At 32.8% G+C, this 11,206-nt stretch overlaps 1 protein-coding gene across 1 annotated transcript in view; it reads left to right on the forward strand.

The window, feature by feature from the left end:
* Positions 1–1,994: 1,994 nt before the first annotated feature.
* Mgat4a (alpha-1,3-mannosyl-glycoprotein 4-beta-N-acetylglucosaminyltransferase a) overlaps positions 1,995–11,206 on the forward strand; it is a 325,867-nt gene continuing 316,655 nt past the window's right edge. Inside the window, exon 1 of the mRNA XM_067053479.1 lies at positions 1,995–2,026. The gene's annotated coding sequence lies outside the window, so the exon portion shown is untranslated. The remainder of the gene's footprint in view (positions 2,027–11,206) is intronic.

Here is an 11,206-nt window from a genome sequence, read left to right on the forward strand (position 1 = left end):
TTTGCAACGGATAAATGTCCTGTCCATTCCAATCTATTCACACCATAGCCGCTTAACCTTCTCCTAAACTGTTTCGTTTCCAAACTACAGGTGATGCTTTTCTCCAGGCTTCGAAACATTGTTTAACATTCTACAAATCTGGTCATTCTTCACGCCTGGTTTCGACCATATCGTCGTTATTTTACTTCTCCCGAACTCACTATGTTTAATTTTGTATCAATCCGGTGGTTCTTGTCTTCCAAATAATTTATCTCTTCTTTTCATTAATTATTTCCTCTTTGTCCCCTGGCCTTTCTTCAGCCAAACTCTCCTTTAGATTAAATAAGATAGGTGATAAAGAATCACCTTGTTTAAAACCCAACCGGACCTGGAATTTCTCTGAGTAATGATTACATCCGTACAAGATTTACTAACATCTTTGATATTGTTAATAATATATTGCTTACTACATTTTATTAATGACAAATACACCTAAACTGGTTCTTTTTGATTTTATTTATTAATTGATTTAGCTCAGTGGGTCTTAATCAGTTGAAAAATAATGTTGAAATATATTTATAGTACGGTTGTTACCTTCCAACTAAAGCTCAAGCATAGCGAACCTGTAGATTCGCTGGGAACTAATAATGTTTCTAATTAGAACAGTTATAGATATACCTAAATATCTTATTTATAATAAGTAAGCTCGATTAATATATGATTTTATTATTATTAATTTTATAAAATTATAAATTAATGCATTTTAAAACATTTTATAACTCTAAAAACTTGACGTAAAATATTTTACTTTCTGAAAATTTATCTTCGTTAAAAACTTTTTCCACGCTGTTTAGCGAGATATTTTTACATTTTCCTCGAAGGTATTTCACCATCAGATTGTTGATTCTAACAACTTTTACTTTTCTTCTGAATGTGATTGAATTATTAATGCTGTCAGTGAAGCATTGCTTTTTCCTGAAAGTACAAAGTTTGGAAAGTTTTCGTACTCGATCTTCTTACTCGTCCCAACAAGTATACTTGAAAATTCGTAACTAAATTGAATGTTATGGGGCTTAATTATGTTTTTTTCAAAAATATTTTTAGCGTTATAGACATAAACAAACTGAATAATAGTTGTTTTTTTAAATGTTATGTTAACATATACATTTATGTTTATTCTTAATAATAAAATTAAATGTATGGCCTCTTAACTTTTGATACCATGTGAATTTGAATAATCTAAACTCTGGTCTTTATACTAATTAATAAAAATATATCAACGGATCGTTCTAAAAATATATCGCACCTCAACTAATGCTTTGTAGTTTTTTTTAATTAATTATATCTCCAGAATGATGAACATTTACTTTTTTTTAAAATTTTATAATATTAAATATCTGACCTTTGACGTACCATAGCACAAGCGGGCTTATGAAATTTGATTTAGAAATTCAATGTCTGATACCCTATCAAAAAAATTTTACTTTTAAAATTTTTATATAGGACTGGACTAGTCGCTGCTGATCAGAAACAAATCAGTCTCTTGAATGAGCTCATATTATTGAATTGTCAATTTTTGTTTTACTATTAAATAAAATTAGTAATTTCAATATTGCTCGCGATGCCTTAGACGTAATGTGCTAAAAATTAAAAAAAGACAGTTATTAATATTTATGTAATTAGTAAAAGGAGCATGGAAGAATGGGAGGAATAAAAAACGTTTTGTGACTCTACTCATTTATTGAAATGAATCATTGGATTTAGTTCAATAAGCTCTCTTTTATTCTGGTCACCGATCACTCATATGGTTCAGAATGATTATTGGTTCAATTCGTCTCTATCACGTGAATATTTATAATGTTTTGGAGCATATTTGTTTCAATTTACAATTAAAGCTCGTGAAAGCTCTTTTTTTTCTCAATTTCCCTCTTTTTCTATCTGTAAGTAGCTATGTAATAAAATATAATGAAACGATATAAATTGTAATTAATGAAATGTTAATTTTTTTCAGGTAAGGAGTACTTCTACATAGTTTTCCATAAAAAAAGTAAGTGTGATATCTTTTACCAATATCTATTTTTTGAACTGTTAGAAAGTACTCAATATTATGATTCGTAATTACTTTTCCTAAATGTTTCATAAAATGTTCCACACGTTTTTTTGTAATTTTATTTTGTTTCAAAGATCGTAGAACATCCGATATTTGATACATTGAACAATTATGATCAACAAATATCTAAATAAAAATAGCTGTTGTTACGTTAATTCTTTTTATTTATTTTTAATTGCTTAAATTAGTTTTTTTTTGTTGTTTTTTTTAGTCAACAAATAAAATTGAGTATATTCATTTATTTATAGTAAAGAAAGTCACATTAAAACAAATTATAGGTCATTCACTAAACATTTTTTTTTTTTAATTCTTCACTCCTGCTGTACCTGAGAGTAGTCATATAACAACGGCTCATTTAAAAATACTCTAATTATTTTTATTAGACTGTAGAGATAAAGGCTCAGTCACTCAGTCCCCTTGTCGCAGTCTGTCAGTTTCCCAAGCCAGGAGGCCTACATCTAACGTTTGCACAAATATATCTAAACTAATGTGATAGTTTTTATTCTTTATTGCAATTGTATAAATTTCGATTAACTAAAATGGTGGTTTACCTGATACTTCAGAGCTGTTTCTCACTTAAACTTCGAGTTACGTACTCTAATAACTTCCTACCTACATTGAGTAGACCTTATTAAATATTGTTATATTTATTGCATACATATTATTTTATTACTCATTAAATTATCACTCGACATTACTTCCCCGTTTTGAATTTAGCAAATTCCCCAAAGGTTCCGAATGTATAAAAAGTCGCCACATATTCGTTTAGAGACTGATGAGGTCATATCAGTAAGGAGAATGCCCCTGCTAGCGCTTGTCGGGCGCAGTATGAATAGAAAAATTGAATGTTTTACATCCTCCACGAACCGACAACTTCATTTTGGGTCATCTCTTCTTTGAAAGAACCTTAACTTCAAGTTTCGGGGTTGGAGAGCTCATATTTTTATGGGCACATAAGGCTCTGCCTGCACTAAAGTATGCCACAATTTAGATGGATTCAATAAATACTTATTTTGAATTTACAGTTTTTTATAGTTTAATTTTATTATATTAAATAAAAGTATATATACTCTCCAGTTGTTATGGGCTAATTATAATTTATAAAATGACATATGTTTTTGAATTAATTGTTGTCATTCAGTGTATTAATTTTTTGTGCATTTTGTTCTCATAGTGATCAGTTTATTTCCTAATGAAAAATGCCACATATCAAAGAAATAAGCAAATGCCGTAGGATACCAAAAGAGAAACAGTCTTCAGGTAGTGGAGAATCAATCGATGATGAGAATACTGTTCTTGATGATGACTTCCTTAAAATGAGAAAGTTATTCAAAGAGTCTCAAGATCAAAAATTTATAAGACGACTTAAAACAAAGCTCAAGGAAAATCTGCTGAAACAGAAAAATGAAGACTCATCAGAACCTTCATCAGACACTGAGCTTTCTAAAGTGAAATACCCTGATCCTCTACCAAAAATAGACAAGAATAAAAAGACAAGACCAATCGAAGGAAATTCCACCAAGAAACCTGGTGGCCATTCGAATGCTAAACCCAAACCGCTATCGAAACCTTTGAAGAGGAAGGATGATTTGGGAATGACAACTACTGATGGAAGTAATAACACCCCGAGTGCTTCTTTTAATCGCAAAACCGCACAACAGAACAAGGATGACACGAAGGATTATAAATCAGATAAATATGATAAGAAAACTGACATAGGCAAAAAGATGTACGATGAATGGAAAAAAACACATAAAAAGACGGTTAGCGATGTTCCCCTGACTAAGAACGATCGTGATCTAACTAAAAACGAAATTGAAGCAATGATCAGGACAGTCCTGAGACAGTCAAGAGCAGAAGATGGCGGCGATATGGAGGAGGATGATGACGTGTCTTTGGGTCTGACGGAGAGTACTCCCAGCGATGATGAACTTGACATAGGTAAGGACCCAGAAATGTCTTCAACTCCTGATGACATTAGTGGCGCTGTCACCTTATCTGACGATGAGGAAAAAAATTTAGCATATTGATGGTTTGTTTGCGAGTTGACTGGACTTCATAAATCAAACATAAGTATCGTATTTAATTCAGTGGTAGCATCATTGTTTTCAAAGATTTAGGTGTTTATAATATATTATATTTTGAACTGAATGTGGAAAATACTTTACAATATGTAAATATACAATTTGAATGACGGTCGTTACTCAATATCAATATCGAGTTTTAGTTACTAGATGTAATGATAATTATCTGCGTTTGTAACATTATTATTATCATTATGATATGTATTATTATGTTATTATGTTATGATATGTATTATTTACTGATGTATGGAAAACTATTCACCATGGCCCAACTGAATATTTTGTGATACCATTCTATTATCTAATTATATCAATGAAATCACATGCTTCTTACACAGTAGCCAGTTATAGTGCTTTTTTTTTTTTTTATGAATTACTAAGTTATTTTATTGGGTGCGTTAAGAATGACTATTTTCCGGTCTGTTCTATAACTTAGTACATCGTCTTGTCTACTAATAAATCAGGAAACAAATTAAAAAAGAAATCATAAATCATATCAGAAAATTATTTATTATTATTATTATTCAATGAGAGGTTGGAAACTCTTCCTTAATCCGTCTCAGTGAATCTTTTGGGATATTTTCAACAAATTGATATTAGGTATGTACGAGCTACAAAAAATTTAAGCCACTTAGATGCACGTGATCTGCTTTTATTTATTTTTAGTTTAGGGGATGTTCTTTTCAAAATATTGTTTTGAAGATTTCGGCATATTTATTAAACATTTTTGTGATACTTGGGCTTAACTCATAAAGTAGGACATTATGAAAGCATATTGTTGCTTTTTTTTTATAGCGGTAAAGCTAAAAATTAGCTAAAAAGCTAAAAATATTTTTTATTGTACGTATTTCCAAAATTTATTGGAGTGTTTATTATTGGGTTTACATTTTAGCAATTAGACTAACTTTGATACCTAAGCATAGAACGAAACCTGAGTCTATGTTACTTTATTTGGAATTCTTCCTTATTTACTGAGCTATATTGCTCTCCCGGAATACTTCCTATAAATTCAAATCGTGCCTCTATGAATTCAAAGTATTAATATAAAGCCTTCATTTTATGTTATTTATTTATCAGAATTCCAAACTCTTTATAATTCATTAGAAAAATGTTCTTAGTTATGATCAGATGTGTTTTACTGAATCCGAATAATTCCATAATTACAAGAGATTAATATATTTCAAACAATTTATCTGTACAGAAACTTGCCTTGTCTTTCTTTATATCGTTTTCTAACTTTATTCCAATGGTTTCTCCATTATCGGAACTTCGTGTTCATTTGCTAGTCATTTATAGAAGAAGGGTCAATGCCATACTAATAATAATGTTAGGTTACACAATTTTTATTAATAACTTTACATTTTTACTATGAAGAGATAAGCTATTAAATTTATGAGTGACAGAATGGGAATTAGAACTATGTCCAAACTGTTCAATCTAATTTTAAACAAATTAATATGGAAACGAGATAACTTGAATGGTAACATAGATATTTCTCACAATTTATGTATAATCTTTTCACTTTCTAGATACTGGTTATTATGATTTAAATAAAATAAAATAAACTAATTTAGGCCTTAAAACAATCTATTTTTCTTTTAAGTCAAACGTTTCAGCCAACTCAGCCATCCTCAAGGAAAATCTTAAATACAAATTTACAACCACATCAATTAAAAAAAAAAAATTTCTTTTATTTATTAAAAGCTGAATTGATTCAGAGTGACATAGTTCGAAACGACTTTCAATAAGATAAAAGAATTTTTTTTTTAAATTGACGTGGTTGTAAATTTGTATTACGATTTTCCTTGGGGATGGCTGAATTGGCCGAAACATTGGACTTATAAAGAAATATAGATTGTTTTAAGACTTAAATTGGGTTAAATTTATTTGAATATATTATTTGAACCAGTATCAAGAAAGTGAAAAGATTATACATAAATTGTAAGAAATATCTATGTAACCAACCATTCAAGTTATCTCTTTTCCGGAGTACGATGCAGTACTAGCTTCATGAAGAGATTGAGAATCGCGGGCTCAAATACCAGCTTTGCCACTGACATCGGATACAAGCTGCCATACAGATTTTTGTATAGTTCGCAGAGCATTGTGACGTTGCTGTTCTCGTAGAGTTTGGTAAAGGAGATCCTGAGGAGCTTCACATTGGTTCAGATTAGGGATGTGACATCGATGTCGATGTTTTGAAAACATCGATGTTTTTAAGCCGATGTTTTTTAACATCGATGTTTTACTTTCGATGTTTTACGTTTGTCCCAATCTTTAATTTTTTTTTTTTCCAAAAGTAACTAAATGAAAACAAAAAAATTACGGTATAAACAATTTCCTATCAACAATGTGGTGGCATAAAAAAGGACCTGCAATCATTACGCAAACGACGTAATAAAGATAAATTACGACAAGAAAAACATCGATGTATTTTGGGTAATGTATTGTAAGCAACGATTTTAAAAATCATCGATGTCGTTGATGTCAGATTCTTTGTTTAAAAAACCACTTCTGGTAGGCCTGAAAATGCGTGATCGTTGGATAGTCGTTGTAACAGACCTTACGTTACTCTAATGGTTGTTCAAAAACATCGATGTATTTTGGGTAACGTATTGTAAGCAGCGATATTGTAAAAACATCGATGTTTTTTGTAGTCGATGTCGGATTCTTACTTTCAAAAACCACTTCTGACAGGCCGTAAAATGCGTGATGTTGGAACAGACCTTATGTTACTCAAATGGATGTGAAAAACATCGATGTTTTTTGGGTAACGTATTGTAAGCAACGATATTTTAAAAACATTGATGATCTTTGGAGCCCATGTCCTATTGGTTGATTGAAAAAGCACTTCTGACTGGCCGGAGCATGGGTAGTCTTTAGACCAGTCTTTATGTTACTGAAATGGTTAAAAAAAACATCGATGTTTTTTGGGTAACGTATTGTAAGCAACAATATTGTAAAAACATCGATGTTTTTTGTAGTCGATGTCGGATTCTTACTTTCAAAAACCACTTCTGACAGGCCGTAAAATGCGTGATGTTGGAACAGACCTTATGTTTCTCAAATGGATGTGAAAAACATCGATGTATTTTGAGTAATGTATTGTAAGCTACGATATTTTAAAAACATGGTTGTTTTTTGGAGTCCATGTCCTATTGGTTGATTGAATAAGCACTTCTGACTGGCCGGAGCTTGGGTAGTCTTTGGACAGTCTTTATGTTCCTGAAATGGTTAAAAAAAAAACATCGATGTTTTTGTCGATGTTTTTTTATCGATGTCGCATCTCTAGTTCAGATTCAACTGGAGTATCCTCATCTGCGATGTTTTTTTAATTCGCGTCATTGTTTTCAATGCTGAACGGAAAGCTGGAAACTCACTACTTGGGCAGCTGTTTCCAACTTTTCCAAACCGCTTTAATTTTTCCTATCGACGCCGGTACTGGGGTTCCGTGCCCCTGCACAGTAGCACAATTAATGTTATCTTTCATCATTTTTATGGATTGTATTATTCGTACTGTATACCTCCTGCCAGGTTTGAAACACCCCCCTCTAATCTTATTTCCCCGGTTCTCGCTATATCTGGTGAGAATCCCCTTATCCGCCACCTTGGGAGGCTTCCGATGGTATACTAGCAACTCTACACGAGGTGTGTGTGTCTTTAAAGCTAAACAATTAATTAAATAATATTATAACAGTTTCCTTACATATTATTACTAATAGGTCAACTTACTAAAAGATTTTAAGGCTTCAATATCGTTTTTTTAAAATGTTTTTCTTCCTACCAAATCACTCTAACACTATTACCAATAAAACCTACCTTAATTTGAAGTAAATAGCTCTGCAATTAGGTGATAATTGAATGTAAATAAATTAACCTCTATAATTAGTTGATAACAGTTGAAGGTTGGTTTTATTGTTAATATTGTTAGTGAGATTTGTTATGAAGAAAAACTAAAAAAAAAGAAAATGTTGATGCTCTGAAATTATATATTTTTTAAGTAAATAATTTTACTTACATTTTATTAAATTTTAATTAGAAAATGTTATATTATTTTGGTAATTGTTTACTTTTTAAAAATAATTTTTAAGTTTTCTCCTTGATAATGTCCTGTGGGCCGAAATGTTTGAGAATGGGATAAACTCATTTCAGAGTATGGAATCATTTAAAGTTGTGTTGTTAATGGAACAGACTGACTGCTTGAAAGAACTGTTACGTTTTGGAAAAATCAAAACAAACCCACATTTATATGTGGTTATTTATATATATAAGTTAAAGTTTTGAAAACTCAAAGACTAAAACAGAGAAAGGAGAGGGAGAAATGACCAACTCGGTTGTTACTCAAAGACTGATCATTATTGAGTCCAGTTCAGCTGTATATATACATTCAAATCAGCTGATATTGGAGTTACACCTGTCTGTAACTCCCCCAGCCAGTTTACGAACAATCCTCGTAAACTCAGTTATGTACAATAGACCAAAAAAAAACTATATACAAATAAATTACAATACAATAAAAGTGATATATACAAATACATATATACAATTAAAAATAATAGTAATGATGAAAAAAAAAAAAAAAAAGATCTCAATGTGCAAAGTATGCAAAAGAAAAAAAATACAATTTCAGCGGAATCTACATTTTCATTGATATTTACATATTTATTTGATATTGATATATTATAAGATATGCAACCTGTTATTAAGTCCCTAAAATACACAGACAAAAAATTAAAAACAAATTTTAGAATATTACCCTCCATAAGGGACGTGAGGGCACTTCAGGCTGTTATAACACCATCTTTACAGGAAGTTTTAACTGTTCTGTATGAACCGTTCTACGCTTTCTTGGTTCATTTACACTTTTGTATGGTGACAATATTATGCTCTAATGCAGCTCTTTCCCCCTATTAGTTTTCACTTTCCGGTACACCAACCGATTTTAAGCTGGCCCATCAAATCAACAGACACTGATGTTGTGTCGTACCGCTCTTCTGCGTTTCTCCTTCTCAATTTTGTTCCTGAATTTTGCCCACATCTTTCTCTGTGCCAAACAATTAACTGTGAGATATTACTCTTCTCCATCGCTGTATTTCGATAATTCCTACGACGTCTCCGCATCCCCAAAACAATCTGGAATGGGTAAAACCGGTGATTAAGTGTATGGAATGATTATATGCCACGATTGCTCGTTCCATCGCTTCATCCGGCTCTAGACCCTTTTCCAACTGATACACCCGCATATTGTCACTGAAAGTGCTGTGGAGCCTTTCAATCCCACCTCGGCTCTTTGGGTGTCCCGGGGTGTTAAGGTGTCACACTACCTCCAAGACTTTCATTTCTTCCCTGACACCTGCGTTGTCAAACTCCCTCCCACTGTGTGATGAGATTCTATCTGGTACCTCGTAAAATGGAACCATGTTCGTAGGGCTCTTAACACTGCTTCTGCCAACCTCTCTTTCACTGGGTACGCCATTGCAAATTTGTTAAATATGTCGACCACTATGACCCACTTTTATCTATCCCATGAAAACGAATTTGCCTGAAGTTCACTGAGCGGTGCTTCAGCAGTGGGCGTCTCTTCCTGTGTCGCTTGTGGTGGGTGTATGTCGTGTGTACTACGAACACAATCCCAAGAAGTTCCCGTTCTAAGGCGCTGTATCGGGCTTCTGCTTCTGTAAGACACCGACTGGCCTATGCTACAGGACGCTCTCCTTCTTCAGTCTCCAGTGCTAACACCGTCCCGAGAGCGTACTGACTTGCATCAGTTGTGAGCGTAAATGGTTTTCTGAAATTAGGGAATGCAAGAACTGGTTCCCGTTGTAGCTGCTCAATGCATTTTCGGGCGTTATGGGCCATGTTTGGCGTCACTAATATCGTGCTTCCTTTCTTTGACAAATTGTTGAGAAGCACAAGATACTCCGCCATGTCCGAAACAAACCTTCTGTAGTAATTTAATGCACCCAGCAATCGCCGTATTCCTTTTACGTCTGTTGGTACTGCCACACTCCTTCAATGGTCCACGTGGTCCTTTTCTAATCTACTGAACACTAGCAAGTCGTCCATGTAGACTTGACAAATTGCTTCATCCGATCCTCTCAATAATTCCTCCATGAGCTTCTGAAATGTAACAGGGGCATTTTTGAGACCAAATGGCATTCTGGTAAATCCATAATAGATTCGTTCAAGTATGAATGCGGTCTTATGGTCCTTGGAGTTCATTTTAATTTGATGGTATAATCAATCTCGTACAATCAAGTTCCGTCCTAATTATATCTATTTTCAGCAAAACTATAATCTGATTACCCAGACTTCCTCACTTCATTGAAGAGAGGGTAAACATTTTCTTCTGGCGTCCAACGTCCTCTGCTGTATGCCTTTTTCAGTCTTTAAGTAACCTCGACCCATGATGCTAGGTCATCCGCTTGTATGCCGTTCAGGATATTTCGTTTCACCATTCCAACCAAGAACGCCCTTGATTCTTTGATATCTAGAGTATCCACCAGTGTGTGTGTATGTGTTTTTTTAAGAGGGTCAGTAAAAATCTTCAAAAAACGGGACCACCACTAAGCATTACTTAATGGAGGGAAATAGCTGAGTGCCGCCTCGCTTTCTTCCCATGGTTTTCACGTTTCCTTGATGTTTGTTGTGGTTTCACCATAGTAAAATTGAGGTTATACGTTTCTTTTTCATTGACAAGAAGAGTACCTGGCCAAGCATCTAATTATCTAATAACAAACGGACTAATTCTAAAAAAAACCTTCTACCTTAAAAGAAAACGTATTTAAACTATACGTTAAAAAACAGTATTGCACAATAAATAAAAATAACTCCATTAATAAATCCAAGAGTTAATTATCCAATCCTCTCATAGTTTATGTTTATACATTTTTAAATGTCTGTAAAAAAATGTCAGATGGTTAATATATTAAAAAATAAAAAAAAGCTAAGGGTACTTTTAAGGAATCCGTTGCGAAAATTTGGTATTAAATTCAAGTTTAATCAATCGGCTTGACTAATACCATTTCAGTTT

The sequence above is a fragment of the Halyomorpha halys genome, unplaced genomic scaffold, assembly GCF_000696795.3.
Source record: "Halyomorpha halys isolate HHAL.00 unplaced genomic scaffold, Hhal_1.1 Scaffold889.1, whole genome shotgun sequence".
Taxonomy (NCBI): Eukaryota; Metazoa; Arthropoda; class Insecta; order Hemiptera; family Pentatomidae; genus Halyomorpha; species Halyomorpha halys.